The 16,362-nt window shown below is 36.1% G+C and overlaps 1 protein-coding gene and 1 long non-coding RNA gene across 7 annotated transcripts in view; one reads left to right on the forward strand and one right to left on the reverse strand.

Annotated features, from left to right (window-relative positions):
* The window catches only part of LOC128015742 (mitogen-activated protein kinase kinase kinase kinase 4), a 395,708-nt gene that overhangs the window by 266,056 nt on the left and 113,290 nt on the right, over nt 1-16,362 (forward strand). The window lies entirely within an intron of this gene.
* Nucleotides 1,306-16,362, reverse strand: part of LOC128017094 (uncharacterized) — a 41,221-nt gene continuing 26,164 nt past the window's right edge. Inside the window, exons 2-3 of the long non-coding RNA XR_008184368.1 lie at nt 11,967-12,097; nt 1,306-2,294 (exon numbers count right to left, since the gene is read on the reverse strand). This is a non-coding gene — a long non-coding RNA (uncharacterized LOC128017094). The remainder of the gene's footprint in view (nt 2,295-11,966; nt 12,098-16,362) is intronic.

A 16,362-nucleotide genomic window follows, 5' to 3' on the forward strand; every position in this document is an offset into this window, starting at 1 on the left:
CAAGAGTCACTCAAAACTTATCTGTCCATAAAGCCTATAAAGAATTATTCTTAATATACAGTTCACAATACTTCAGCATGTTGTTCTAATTAAGTGAGGGTCATTTTATCAGTAAAATACATAAAATTCATATTATTTTTCTTTGAAAGATTTCTATAAATGATTTAAATCATACTTGTTTCTACAATAATTATTTAAAAGTGATCCTATAGCTCCATCTGGTGGCCATTATTGGTACTAAGAATTGCCAGCTTGATTTATATGTTATGATAGTTTTAATTTTATGCTGGCTCTTGAAAATGATAAAGCTATGAAACTTACTGTGCTTCCTTCAAATGATGACTTCTAGGTATATAAAAAATTATGAAGAGTTGGAATTAAAAATTTTAAAGATATAGTAAAATAACTATGGTATTTTTTTATGTTACTTTAATAAATCTCTATGGCCACACCATTTAAGGTATCCTAAACCCATTCGCAATTTAACATCTTCAGTATATGGCTTCATGTTAAAAAAGTTTGGTGTGAACTACTTGTGTCTTCTTGGAGGAGAATGAATTAATTTACAGGCTGAGTTTATCATAAATCCACAATAACATTTCTGAGTTCTGTATCAATCAGTGTTGTTGTTTGTTTATTTTTATTTTTTTATTTTTCATAGGAAGATAACTGACCCTTTACTCTCCTTTTTAATAAATGAGCTATTTATAGCTGTATTTATAAACTGCTTACTACTGACTATTAATATTGGGACAAGGCTTTATGAAGCATGAACTGACTATTTACTAATGAGTGCAGTTATTATAAAGTGTTATCAATGCATTTGCTAATGTTAACAAATTAGACATTATTTTACAGTGTTATCAAATCCCTTAAATGATTTGTAAGTGTTTTGTAATGATTTTATTGACCTAAAAGCATTTGTGAAAGTTCTGCTTACATTACAGCTTAGTCTTGATCTGTGAGCTGAACAGATTTACTGTTACATCCATGACATTATGTAAATTCAAATAAATATCATGTCACAGGATGTCAGAGGTCAGTATCAAATTAGTTTGAAATTATTATTTGCAGCACAAATAAGGTTTTTTAGGATTTTTAAAAATCCCTAAAACTGTCAGAAAAGGATAAGGCCTAAGATTTCTATGTGAGTGGCTAAATTTGTTTGTTTTTATAACTATAATGCATAAACTATGAAACTATACAAAATGTATAAAAAAGTACAAGTTATTCTTTTCCAATGTTTTTTATTTATTTACATTTTTTTTTTTTTTTTGGGATTTGCATTTTTAAAAATTAGCCTACTGCAATCATTCTAAACAGCTTGAATAAAACCTGTCAATATTTATTATAGACCACTATAACTGTGTATAATCTAACAAACGAGTTTATTATGAAAATAAAGTGTGTACACCAGATAAATTGGACGATAAAGAAATTGCTAACAATAGTATAATAGAGCATGTTTTAGGTTTTTAGGCGTTTAGATGCAGAAATGGACAAATCAAATGTAAAATCAAATGTAATTGATTTAATTAAATATAGATTAAGTCTTGTTAGAGCAAAATAATAAATAAATACGTACACACATTAAAAAAGCAGCCAAGATGAATGAGTTTAATTTTTTATATAGATTAAAATTGAAGACAGAAGCAGCTGGTATATGCGGTCACTTAATATTAAAATCCAGTAGATCCACTTCAGATTTATTTCTCAACAGTTTATGTTCACGTGGCTGTTTTCGTTTATATTAGCCAAGCTATTATGTATTTTGAAATAATCTTGTCCGTGATGTGTTCGTTCTTACGACAAAAGGCAGAATCCTGCAGCTCGAGAGATATATGTTATTCTGCCAGTCGCGCTTTCAAATAGTCTTGCACACTTAAACGGGTCACAAACACCTGCATTTAGCTCGTGTAGTGTTATAATGGATGTATTGTGTGCATTTATGGCAAAAATTTATTTTGAAAAGCTCTTAAACAAGAATAAATTCGTTTGTTTTGAACTTGTGACACTGTGCGCGCTGATCGGAGGCAGTGATTTCATATAGGCAGCCGCGAATATTTCATTTTCACACAAACAGTTCAAAAACATCTTAATTTAGCTCTTGGTGTGCTCTAATTGGTGAATTGTGTGATATCGCTGCAATACTTTATTTTTAATAGCTATAAAACAAGAATAAACTCGTTTTTTTCTGAGCTCATCATTCCACACGCTCCTGCTCAGAGCGGTGATTCATCTCTCGTGTTTCTCACGTATCACTGACCACACATCAATTATTAATGAGCCCTGACCTTATAATAATCATATATGTTGGTTTAGCTTGTCAGTGTGAATTAAATCCAAGTATTTATTTGTATTTTAACCGATTTAAAATCGAAACCAAAAGACAGTCTCCTCCCTTTTTTATTCCGGTAACTACACCTGTAGGGGCGCTATTTCTCTCAGACAATGGAAGTCTAAGCACACACACTCAAACAGAGGGACAGAGTGATATGAGATGTCTGACAGTTTTTTAATTTTCTGTTATCCATACAGTGTTGTAAAGTCATGAAACTATGCATATTTACTCAGAATAACTTTTTTTCTTTATGAAAAAAGGTTTTGAAGTGTTTGGAATTTAAAAATGCAGGAAAATTAATAATTCCATCTTTATTGTCATTTTAAAAAATCCCCACGACAAAACCATCCAAGCTATCCAAAACCCATTCACAATTTAAGTTCCTCAATGTTTTTTCAACATGTACACCAAGTTTGGTGTGTATAGTGTTACTCTCCTCTGAGCAGTATGCATTAATTCACAGCTAAATGTAAAAAACAATCCACATTCAAATCAAAATAGCCGACTTCCTGTTGGTCGTAGCTGATGACTGTGAATTAGAAAGTTGTCCGTCTTGATAAGAACAATTTTTGTACTGAGTTTGGTGTCTGTAGCTAAAACTAACCCCCCCACTTTTGACAAAAGGTGGCGCTATAGAGTGCCTCTTCCACGCCCTCTTATGAAATTTTGCCAGTGTCTAGCTGTCACTAATACTGATATGTGTTCTGAGTTTGATGAAATTCTAAGCATGTTATATGCCTCAAAATCACCTGAGAAGTATTCCAGTTTGACATGTTGCCACGGCAACAATATTTTTAGATATCAATATCCCCCCAGCAGATTTATATCGGCTGTGTTTTAACATTATTCTGATGAAGTTTGAAGCAAATCGAGTAAAAATAAGATGCTGAATTCAAAGCATTTTGAAAATGACACACTTCCTGCTGCCACTTGGTGGCGCTATAACTTTGACTCCTAATAGTCACATATATGCGATCGACATCATACAATGAATAATCTGATGAAGTTTGATTAAAATTAGGAAATGTATGTGGATGGTATTAGACACTTCCTGTTTCTCATTTCTCGCCATAATTTCAAAGCCTCGCCACGAGCAAACCGTTTGAGATATCAAAAATCCCCTGGCAATTTTTCATCCCCAATGTCTTGAGATCATGTTGACCGAGTTTGGCGGCAATCGAGTAAAAAACTTATGACAAGTATTTCAAATTCCAGAGCATGCACTTTTTACATAACTCTAAATAGCTGACTTCCTGTTGGGCGGAGCCTATGATATGCAATACGAAAGTTGTTCGGCACGATGAGATCTATATGTGTACTGAGTTTCATATGAATATGTGCAAGTATGTGTGAGCTATACATCAACATTTATAACTGTGATCCAGGGGGCGCCGTAGAGCCCCTGTGCCACGCCCAGGTCTCAGCCTCTGCAGGCTCCTTCAGGCCACAGATTCCAAAGTGTGCGCAAATTTTCAAGAGTTTTTGAGTATGTTAAGGACCCCAAAAGCCCCCACAACTTTGACGACAAATATGAATAATAAACCCCAAATAGCCAACTTCCTGTTGGGCGGAGCCTATGATATGCAATACGAAAGTTGTTTGTATTGATGAGATTTATATGTGTACCGAGTTTCGTATGTCTATGTGCAAGTATGTATGATATATGGCCCTCCATATTCCAGGGGGCGCTGTAGAGCCCCTGTGCCACGCCCGTGTATCAGTCTCTGCCCGGCCCTAATGGCCGCAGGTTCCAATGTGTGTGCCAATTTTCAAGACTTTTTAAGCATGTTAAGGGCCCCAAAAGCCCCCGAAACCTCGAAGAAAAATAATAATAATAAATAATAATAATAATAATAATAATAATAACAAATAATCCTAAGGAAAACAATAGGGCTCTCGCCCTCCAGGCTTGAGCCCTAATAATAATAATTAAAGCTGCAAGCAGCGATGAACGGGCCCTCGCACCCGGGCTCACCGCCATCGTGTTGCTTTAGTAAAAAGGTGAACGTTGAGAAATATGCATTTAATGTCCTAAATATAAGTGGAATATATCAAAGTATATCCCATATATGTGCCAATCTTACCGTTGCCAGCAGGTGGCGCTATCATTATAATGGAATATTGGCCTTCAGATGTGTTCAGGCCAGGACTCTTATCGAACATGTGAAGTTTGGGGAAGATTGAACATTTTATGCTTGAGTTACAACAACTTCTCTTGCTGTGGCAAGACATCAAATTTTGTCATGGCGCCATGGAAACGCCCTTTAACAAAAACTCAGGATCTCCAAAAGTTAACATTGCACAGGCCTTTAGATTAGACTGACCACAAAATATATGTTAATCTCAAAAAAATTATAGGAGTAGTTTGTTGCAGCGTAAAACATGTCACTTCCTGTTGCCAATAGGTGGCGCTATGACTATAACTGAATGTGGGCATGTAGATCTGTTAAGGGCAAAAGTTTTATCTAACATGTGAAGTTTGGGGCAGATTGGACATTGTATGTCTGAGTTACAGCAACTTCCTTTTTCATGGCGAAACATCGAAATTTGTCAGGCCACCATGGACACGCCCTTTAACGAAATCTAAAGATCTTCGCAATTTAACATCGCAAAGGGCTTAAGATTACACTGACCAGGTTTGGTGTTGATCTGAATAAATCTCTAGGAGGAGTTCGTTAAAGTACAACCCCTGAAAATGGCAAAAACAACGCCAATTTTGCAGAGAAAATTCTAAATAACCGACTTCCTGTTGGGATTCGGATTTCGTACCAAGAGACTTTTTTGTAGGTATTGGTGTGTTACATGTGTATACCGATTTTTGTACATGTACGTGAAACATAGCTCGAGGCGCACTCTGTTGAAAGTGTATAGGTGGCGCTATCGAGCCATTTTGCCACACCTGATGGAATTTTGGCCTTCAGATGTGTTCAGGCCAGGAGTCTTATCACACATGTGAAGTTTGGGGAAGATCGGACATTTTATGCCTGAGTTATAACATCTTTTATTCCCATGGCGAGACATCGAACTTCGTGACGGCGCCATGGACACGCCTTTTAACGAAAACTCAAGATCTTCACAACTTAACATCGCACAGGCCTTTAGATTAGACTGACCACAAAAAAGACATTGATGTCATAAAATTTCTAGGAGTAGTTCTTCGCAGCATAAAATATGACACTTCCTGTTGCCAATAGGTGGCGCTATGACTATAACTGCATATGGGCATGTCAATCTATTCTGTTCCAGAGTCTTATCAACCATGTGAAGTTTGGGGCAGATTGGACATTGTATGTCTGAGTTATAGCAACTTCATTTTTCATGGCGAGTCATCGAAATTCACCAGGCCGCCACGGACACGCCCTTCAACGAAAACTCAAAATCTTCGCAATTTAACATCGCAAAGGCCTTTAGATTAGGCATACCAAATTTGGTGTTGATTTGAAGAAATCTCTAGGAGGAGTTCGTTAAAATACAACGCATAGAAATGGCAAAAATGACACAAAATTTGCCCATAATATTAAAAATAACCGACTTCCTGTTGGGTTTAGAATTTTGCTCCAAGAGTCTTTTTTGTAGGTATTGATGTGTTACATGTGTGTACCGATTTTCATACATGTACGTGAAATGTAGCTCGAGGCGCACACCGCTGAACGTGCATAGGTGGCGCTGTCGAGCCATTTTACCACACCCACTTCTGAAACCCATATCAGACGTAAATTTTCGCCAGTTCGGAGGCGTGTGCAAAATTTGGTGACTTTTTGAGAATGTTTAGGCCCTCAAAAATGCGATTCATTTTGGAGAAGCGGAATAATAATAATAATAAACGGAGCAATTCCAATAGGGTCCTCACACCATCGGTGCTCGGGCCCTAATAATAATAATAAACGGAGCAATTCCAAGAGGGTCCTCACACCATCGGTGCTCGGGCCCTAAATATAGCTGCAAGCAGCGATTGCGGGCTCAAGCCACCAATGCCATCGCCACCCTGGTGGCATCAGGTAAACTGTGTCCAGCGGGCACATGCATTCACAATATTAAAAGTTAATCTGAATCATCTAGACTTTAAAATCACATTCACAGAACTATATATATATATATATATATATATATATATATATATATATAGTAACACTTTACAATAAGATTTCATTTATAAACATTATGTTAACATGAACAATATTTATATAGCATTCATTCATGTCAGTTAATATTCCAAACTTAAACATTAAAACATAGTTTTATTGTGATTTTTTTCCAAGCACATTTTACCAATTGCAAACCATATCAATCTTAATAACTACCATTATTTTTTATTTAATCATTTATGAGTGCTATACAATAGTCCAGGAAAGCTGGACGAGAAAAACTCCTTATATTCATGTGTGCAGAATTATTAGGCATGTTTTCTTTTACAGATGAAATGCGCTAAAAAAGAGTCTTAACTCAAACTGTTTTAACTCAAAGTCAAAATTACGGAATACCCATGAGAAATATCAAACACAAATGCAATACAGAAATAGATAAGTTAAGACTTGACCATTGTACAAAAATGCTGACTGGGTCATGAGGTCAGAAAAGAAGAAGAAAAAAACAGGTCAAGAAGAACTGACAAAAATAATTGCAAAATTAAAGCTGCAAGCAGCGATGAACGGGCCCTCGCACCCGGGCTCACCGCCATCGTGTTGCTTTAGTAAAAAGGTGAACGTTGAGAAAAATGCATTTAATGTCCTAAATATAAGTGGAATATATCAAAGTATATCCCATATATGTGCCAATCTTACCGTTGCCAGCAGGTGGCGCTATCATTATAATGGAATATTGGCCTTCAGATGTGTTCAGGACAGGACTCTTATCGAACATGTGAAGTTTGGGGAAGATTGAACATTTTATGCTTGAGTTACAACAACTTCTCTTGCTGTGGCAAGACATCAAATTTTGTCATGGCGCCATGGAAACGGCCTTTAACAAAAACTCAAGATCTCCAAAAGTTAACATTGCACAGGCCTTTAGATTAGACTGACCACAAAATATATGTTAATCTCAAAAAAATTATAGGAGTAGTTTGTCGCAGCATAAAACATGTCACTTCCTGTTGCCAATAGGTGGCGCTATGACTATAACTGAAAGTGGGCATGTAGATCTGTTAAGGGCAGAAGTTTTATCTAACATGTGAAGTTTGGGGCAGATTGGACATTGTATGTCTGAGTTACAGCAACTTCCTTTTTCATGGCGAAACTTCAAAATTTGTCAGGCCACCATGGACACGCCCTTTAACGAAATCTAAAGATCTTCGCAATTTAACATCGCAAAGGGCTTAAGATTACACTGACCAGGTTTGGTGTTGATCTGAATAAATCTCTAGGAGGAGTTCGTTAAAGTACAACCCCTGAAAATGGCAAAACAACGCCAATATTGCAGAGAAAATTCTAAATAACCGACTTCCTGTTGGGATTCGGATTTCGTACCAAGAGACTTTTTTGTAGGTATTGGTATGTTACATGTGTATACCGATTTTTGTACATGTATGTGAAACATAGCTCGAGGCGCACTCTGTTGAAAGTGTATAGGTGGCGCTATCGAGCCATTTTGCCACACCTGATGGAATTTTGGCCTTCAGATGTGTTCAGGCCAGGACTCTTATCACACATGTGAAGTTTGGGGAAGATCGGACATTTTATGCCTGAGTTATAACATCTTTTATTCCCATGGCGAGACATCGAACTTCGTGACGGCGCCATGGACACGCCTTTTAACGAAAACTCAAGATCTTCACAACTTAACATCGCACAGGGCTTTAGATTAGACTGACCACAAAAAATACATTGATGTCATAAAATTTCTAGGAGTAGTTCATCGCAGTGTAAAATATGTCACTTCCTGTTGCCAATAGGTGGCGCTATGACTATAACTGAATATGGGCATGTCAATCTGTTCAGGTCAGGAGTCTCATCAAACATGTGAAGTTTGGGGCAGATTGGTCATTGTATGTCTGAGTTATAGCAACTTCCTGTTTCATGGCGAATCATCGAAATTCGCCAGGCCGCCACGGACACGCCCATTAACGAAAACTCAAAAGCTTCGCAATTTAACATCGCAAAGGCCTTCAGATTAGGCATACCAAATTTGGTGTTGATCTGAATGAATCTCTAGGAGGAGTTCGTTAAAATACAACGGATGGAAATGACAAAAATGACACAAAATTTGCTCATAATATTAGTAATAACCGACTTCCTGTTGGGTTTCGGATTTTGCTCCAAGAGACTTTTTTGTAGATATTGGAGAGTTACATGTGTATACCGATTTTCATACATGTACATGAAACGTAGCTCGAGGCGCACACCGTTGAACGTGTATAGGTGGCGCTGTTGAGCCATTTTGCCACACCCGCTTCTGAAACCTATATCAGACGTAAATTTTCGCCAGTTCTGAGGTGTGTGCAAAGTTTCATGACTTTTCGAGCATGTTTAGGCCCTCAAAAATGCGATTCATTTTGGAGAAGAAGAATAATAATAATAATAATAATAATAATAATAATAATAATAATAATAAACGGAGCAATTCCAAGAGGGTCCTCACACCATCGGTGCTCGGGCCCTAATAATTAGGAATTAATGTGAAGATTAATTTTTAGTCAATTCTGCAAGACAGACTTTCAGGAAAGGAGGTGTAATAAAAATGAACTCCTAAATCTTAATCCCGGATTCAGGAAAATATATTCCTCATACCATCAGACAAGAGGAGGTGGTGCTGGTCCTTCACGAGTCACTCTAATCTGTTCATAAAGCCTATATATAAAGTCTTAATATATAGTATTTCACAATACTTCATGGTATTCTAATTAAATAATTTTTTGGAATCTTAGATCTCTCACATTGTAATTCTGAGACTCCAGGAAAGTGGCAGTTCTGTAAAATGTTGGCGCTGGAGACTAAATGCTCCCTGATAGTTTCACACCTAATTCACTTAACACACACACACACACACACACACACACACACACACACACACATTACCCACAGTGACAGAGGGACAGAGTGACATCAGATGTATGATAGTTTTTTAATTTTCTATCATCCATATAGTGTTGTATAGTCATGAAACTATGCATATTTCCTCAGAATGACTTGTCTTCTATGTGTACATTTTTTTAAAGTGTTTAGAAGCTGCACTTAAAAAAAATAAAAGACATTTACTGGTTACTTTTTTACTGTTATTTCAAAAAATCACCACGACAAAACCATTCAAGCTATTCAAAATTCATCCACACCTGTACTGTAAGATACATTCTTTAAACAGTGGTAAAAGAGGATGTGGTGCTGAACCTTCAAGAGTCACTCAAAACGTCTCTGTCCATAAAGCCTATAAAGAATTATTCTTAATATACGGTTCACAATACTTCAGCTTGTTATTCTAATTAAGGGAGGGTCATTTTATCTGTAAAATACATAAAATACATATTATTTTTCTTTGAAAGATTTCTATAAATGATTTAAATCATACTTGTTTCTACAATAATTATTTAAAAGTAATCCTATAGCTCCATCTGGTGGCCATTATTGGTACTAAGAATTGCAAGCTTGATTTATAATTTATGATAGTTTTAATTTTATGCTGGCTCTTGAAAATGATAAAGCTATGAAACTTACTGTGCTTCCTTCAAATGATGACTTCTACGTATATAAAAAATTATGAAGAGTTGGAATTAAAAATTTTAAAGATATAGTAAAATAACTATTGTATTATTTTATGTTCACTTAATAAATCGCTATGGCCACACCATTTAAGGTATCCTAAACCCATTCGAAATTTAACATCTTCAGTATATGTCTTCATGTTAAAACAGTTTGGTGTGAACTACTTGTGTCTTCTTGGAGGAGAATGAATTCATTTACAGGCTGAGTTTATCATAAATCCACAATAACATTTCTGAGTTCTGTATCAATCTGTGTTTTTGTTTGTTTATTTTTATTTCTTTATTTTTCATAGGAAGATAACTGACCCTTTACTCTACCTTTTAATAAATGAGCTATTTATAGCTATATTTATAAACTGCTTACTACTGACTATTAATATTGGGACAAGGCTTTATAAAGCATGAACTGACTATTTACTAATGAGTGCAGTTATTATAAAGTGTTATCAATGCATTTGCTAATGTTAACAAATTAGACATTATTTTACAGTGTTATCAAATCCCTTAAATGATTTGTAAGTGTTTTGTAATGATTTTATTGACGTACAATCATTTGTGAAAGTTCTGCTTGCATTACAGCTTAGTCTTGATCTGTGAGCTGAACAGATTTACTGTTACATCCATGAGATTATGTAAATTCAAATAAATATCATGTCACAGGATGTCAGAAGTCAGTATCAAATTAATTTGAAATTATTATTTGCAGCACAAATAAGGTTTTTTAGGATTTTTAAAAATCCCTAAAACTGTCAGAAAAGGATGAGGCCCAAGATTTCTATTTGAGTGGCTAAATTTATTTGTTTTTATAACTATAATGCATAAACTATGAAATTATACAAAATGTATAAAAAAGTACAACAGTTATTCTTTTCCAATGTTTTTTATTTATTAATTTTTTTATTAATTTTTTTTTTTATTTACATTTAAAAAAATTAGCCTATGGCAATCATTCTAAACAGCTTGAATAAAACCTGTTAATATTTATTATAGACCACTGTAACTGTGTATAATCTAACAAACAAGTTTATTATGAAAATAAAAGTGTGTACACCAGATAAATTGGACGATAAAGAAATTGCTAACAATAATATAATAGAGCATGTTTTAGGTTTTTAGGCGTTTAGATGCAGAAATGGACAAATCAAATGTAAAATATAATGTAATTGATTTAATTAAATATAGATTAAGTCTTGTTAGAGCAAAATAATAAATAAATACGTACACACATTAAAAAAAAGCAGCCAAGATGAATGAGTTTAATTTTTATATAGATTAAAATTGAAGACAGAAGCAGCTGGTATATGCGGTCACTTAACATTAAAATCCAGTAGATCCACTTCAGATTTATTTCTCAACATTTTATGTTCACGTGGCTGTTTTCGTTTATATTAGCCAAGCTATTATGTATTTTGAAATAATCTTGTCCCTGATGTGTTCGTTCTTACGACGAAAGGCAGAATCCTGCAGCTCGAGATATATATGTTATTCTGCCAGTCGCGCTTTCAAATAGTCTTGCACACTTAAACGGGTCACAAACACCTGCATTTAGCTCGTGTTGTGTTATAATGGATGTATTGTGTGCATTTATGGCAATAATTTATTTTAAAAAGCTCTTAAACAAGAATAAATTCGTTAGTTTTGAACTTGTGACACTGTGCGCGCTGATCGGAGGCAGTGATTTCAGATAGGCAGCCGCGAATATTTCATTTTCACACAAACAGTTCAAAAACATCTTAATTTAGCTGTTGGTGTGCTCTAATTGGTGAGTTGTGTGATATCGCTGCAATACTTTATTTTTAATAGGTATAAAACAAGAATAAACTCGTTTTTTTCTGAGCTCATCATTCCACACGCTCCTGCTCAGAGCGGTGATTCATCTCTCGTGTTTCTCACGTATCACTGACCACACATCCATTATTAATGAGCCCTGACCTGATAATAATCATATATGTTGGTTTAGCTTGTCAGTGTGAATTAAATCCAAGTATTTATTTGTATTTTAACCGATTTAAAAGTGAAACCAAAAGACAGTCTCCTCCCTTTTTTTAGTTCAGGATATGCACCTGTAGGGGCGCTATTTCTCTCAGACAATGGAAGTCTAAGCACACACACTCAAACAGATGGTCAGAATGATATGAGATGTCTGACAGTTTTTTAATTTTCTGTTATCCATACAGTGTTGTAAAGTCATGAAACTATGCATATTTACTCAGAATAACTTTTTTCTGTATGAAAAAAGGTTTGGAAGTGTTTGGAATTTAAAAATGCAGGAAAATTTATAATTCCATCTTTATTGTCATTTAAAAAAATCACCACGACAAAACCATCCAAGCTATCCAAAACCCATTCACAATTTAAGTTCCTCAATGTTTTTTCAACATGTACACCAAGTTTGGTGTGTATAGTGTTACTCTCCTCTGAGCAGTATGCATTAATTCACAGCTAAATGTAAAAAACAATCCACATTCAAATCAAAATAGCCGACTACCTATTGGTCGTAGCTGATGACTGTGAATTAGAAAGTTGTCCGTCTTGATAAGAACAATTTTTGTACTGAGTTTGGTGTCTGTAGCTAAAACTAACCCCCTCACTTTTGACAAAAGGTGGCGCTATAGAGTACCTCTTCCACGCCCTCTTATGAACTTTTGCCAGTGTCTAGCTGTCACTAATACTGATATGTGTTCTGAGTTTGATGAAATTCTAAGCATGTTATATGCCTCAAAATCACCTGAGAAGTATTCGAGTTTGACATGTTGCCACGGCAACAGTATTTTTAGATCAATCAATCCACCTTTATTTATATAGTGCTTTAAACAAAATACATTGCGTCAAAGCACTGAACAACATTCATTTGGAAAACAGTGTCTCAATAATGCAAAATGATAGTTAAAGGCAGTTCATCATTGAATTCAGTTATGTCATCTATGTTCAGTTGAAATAGTGTCTGTTTTTATTTGCAATCAAGTCAACGATATCGCTGTAGATGAAGTGACCCCAACTAAGCAAGCCAGAGGCGACAGCGGCAAGGAACCGAAACTCCATCGGTGACAGAATGGAGAAAAAAACCTTGGGAGAAACCAGGCTCAGTTGGGGGGTCAGTTCTCCTCTGACCAGACGAAACCAGTAGTTCAATTCCAGGCTGCAGCAAAGTCAGATTGTGCAGAAGAATCATCTGTTTCCTGTGGTCTTGTCCTGGTGCTCCTCTGAGACAAGGTCTTTACAGGGGATCTGTATCTGGGGCTCTAGTTGTCCTGGTCTCCGCTGTCTTTCAGGACAGTAGAGGTCCTTTCTAGGTGCTGATCCACCATCTGGTCTGGATACGTACTGGATCCGGGTGACTGCAGTGACCCTCTGATCTGGACACAGACTGGATCTCGTGGCCACGGTGACCTCGGAACAAGAGAGAAACAGACAAATATTAGCGTAGATGCCATTCTTCTAATGATGTAGAAAGTACGGTGTTATGTGAAGTGTTTCCGGTTCCGGTTTACCTAATTAATGCAGCCTAAAAATCCTTTAACGGATTTGGATATTAAAAGCATATTAGTATGTTATGTGTATGCCAGGTTAAAGAGATGGGTCTTTAATCTAGATTTAAACTGCAAGAGTGTGTCTCCCTCCCGAACAATGTTAGGTAGGTTATTCCAGAGTTTAGGCGCCAAATAGGAAAAGGATCTGCCGCCCGCAGTTGATTTTGATATTCTAAGTATTATCAAATTGCCTGAGTTTTGAGAACGTAGCGGACGTAGAGGAGTATAATGTAAAAGGAGCTCATTCAAATACTGAGGTGCTAAACCATTCAGGGCTTTATAAGTAATAAGCAATATTTTAAAATCTATACGATGTTTGATAGGGAGCCAGTGCAGTGTGGACAGGACCGGGCTAATATGGTCATACTTCCTGGTTCTAGTAAGAACTCTTGCTGCTGCATTTTGGACTAGCTGTAGTTTGTTTACCAAGCGTGCAGAACAACCACCCAATAAAGCATTACAATAGTCTAACCTTGAAGTCATAAATGCATGGATTAACATTTCTGCATTTGACATTGAGAGCATAGGCCGTAATTTAGATATATTTTTGAGATGGAAAAATGCAGTTTTACAAATGCTAGAAACCTGGCTTTCTAAGGAAAGATTGCGATCAAGTAGCACACCTAGGTTCCTAACTGATGACGAAGAATTGACAGAGCAACCATCAAGTCTTAGACAGTGTTCTAGGTTATTACAAGCAGAGTTTTTAGGCCCTATTATTAACACCTCTGTTTTTTCTGAATTTAGCAGTAAGAAATTACTCGTCATCCAATTTTTTATATCGACTATGCATTCCATTAGTTTTTCAAATTGGTGTGTTTCACCAGGCTGCGAGGAAATATAGAGCTGCGTATCATCAGCATAACAGTGAAAGCTAACACCATGTTTCCTGATGATATCTCCCAAGGGTAACATATAAAGCGTGAAGAGTAGTGGCCCTAGTACTGAGCCTTGAGGTACTCCATACTGCACTTGTGATTGATATGATACATCTTCATTCACTGCTACGAACTGATGGTGGTCATATAAGTACGATTTAAACCATGCTAATGCACTTCCACTGATGCCAACAAAGTGTTCAAGTCTATGCAAAAGAATGTTGTGGTCAATTGTGTCAAACGCAGCACTAAGATCCAATAAAACTAATAGAGAGATACACCCACGATCAGATGATAAGAGCAGATCATTTGTAACTCTAAGGAGAACAGTCTCAGTACTATGATACGGTCTAAATCCTGACTGGAAATCCTCACATATACCATTATTCTCTAAGAAGGAAAATAATTGTGAGGATACCACCTTTTCTAGTATCTTGGACAGAAAAGGGAGATTCGAGATTGGTCTATAATTAACAAGTTCTCTGGGGTCAAGTTGTGGCTTTTTTATGAGAGGCTTAATAACAGCCAGTTTGAAGGTTTTGGGGACATATCCTAATGACAATGAGGAATTAATAATAGTCAGAAGAGGACCTATGACTTCTGGAAGCACCTCTTTTAAGAGCTTAGATGGTATAGGGTCTAACATACATGTTGTTGGTTTAGATGATTTAACAAGTTTATACAATTCTTCCTCTCCAATAGTAGAGAATGAGTGGAACTGTTCCTCAGGGGGTCTATAGTGCACTGTCTGATATGACACGGTAGCTGACGGCTGAATGGTTGCAATTTTATCTCTAATAGTATCGATTTTAGAAGTAAAGTAGTTCATAAAGTCATTACTGTTGTGGTGTTGGGAAATGTCAACACTTGTTGAGGCTTTATTTTTCGTTAATTTAGCCACTGTATTGAATAAATACCTGGGGTTATTTTTGTTTTCTTCTAAAAGAGAAGAAAAGTAATCAGATCTAGCAGTTTTTAATGCTTTTCTATAGGATGTGCTACTTTCCCGCCAAGCAATACGAAATACCTCTAGTTTTGTTTTCCTCCAGCTGCGCTCCATTTTTCGGGCTGCTCTCTTTAGGGTGCGAGTTTGCTCATTATACCATGGTGTCAAACTGTTTTCCTTAACCTTCCTTAAGCGTAAAGGAGCAACTGTATTTAAAGTGCTAGAAAAGAGAGAGTCCATAGTTTCTGTTACATCATCAAGTTGTTCTGAGGTTTTGGATATGCTAAGGAATTCGGATACATCAGGAAGATAACTTAAAAAGCAGTCTTTTGTGGTAGAAGTGATGGTTCTTCGATACTTGTAACAAGAAGTAGAATTTACAATTTTGGCTATATGAAGTTTACACAGAACTAAATAATGATCTGAGATATCATCACTTGGCTGAATAATTTCAACACTATCAACATCAATTCCATGTGACAGTATTAAATCTAGAGTATGATTTCGACAATGAGTAGGTCCTGAAACATGTTGTCTAACACCAATAGAGTTCAGAATGTCTATAAATGCTGATCCCAATGCATCTTTTTCATTATCGACATGGATATTAAAATCACCAACTATTAAGACTTTATCTGCAGCCAGAACTAACTCGGATGTAAAATCACCAAACTCTTTAATAAAGTCTGTATGGTGCCCTGGTGGCCTGTATACAGTAGCCAGTACAAACATAACAGGGGATTTATCATTAACATTGGTTTCTCTGGAAAATTTTATATGAAGCACCATTACTTCAAACGAGTTATACTTGAAGCCTGCCCTCTGAGAAATCCTGAAAACGTTGTTATAAATTGAAGCAACTCCTCCTCCTTTGCCTTTTAGACGCGGCTCGTGTTTATAACAATAATCTTGGGGGGTGGACTCATTTAAAATAATGTAATCATCAGGTTTTAGCTAAGTTTCTGTCAAACAGA

Source organism: Carassius gibelio, chromosome A1 (assembly GCF_023724105.1).
Source record: "Carassius gibelio isolate Cgi1373 ecotype wild population from Czech Republic chromosome A1, carGib1.2-hapl.c, whole genome shotgun sequence".
Classification (NCBI taxonomy): domain Eukaryota; kingdom Metazoa; phylum Chordata; class Actinopteri; order Cypriniformes; family Cyprinidae; genus Carassius; species Carassius gibelio.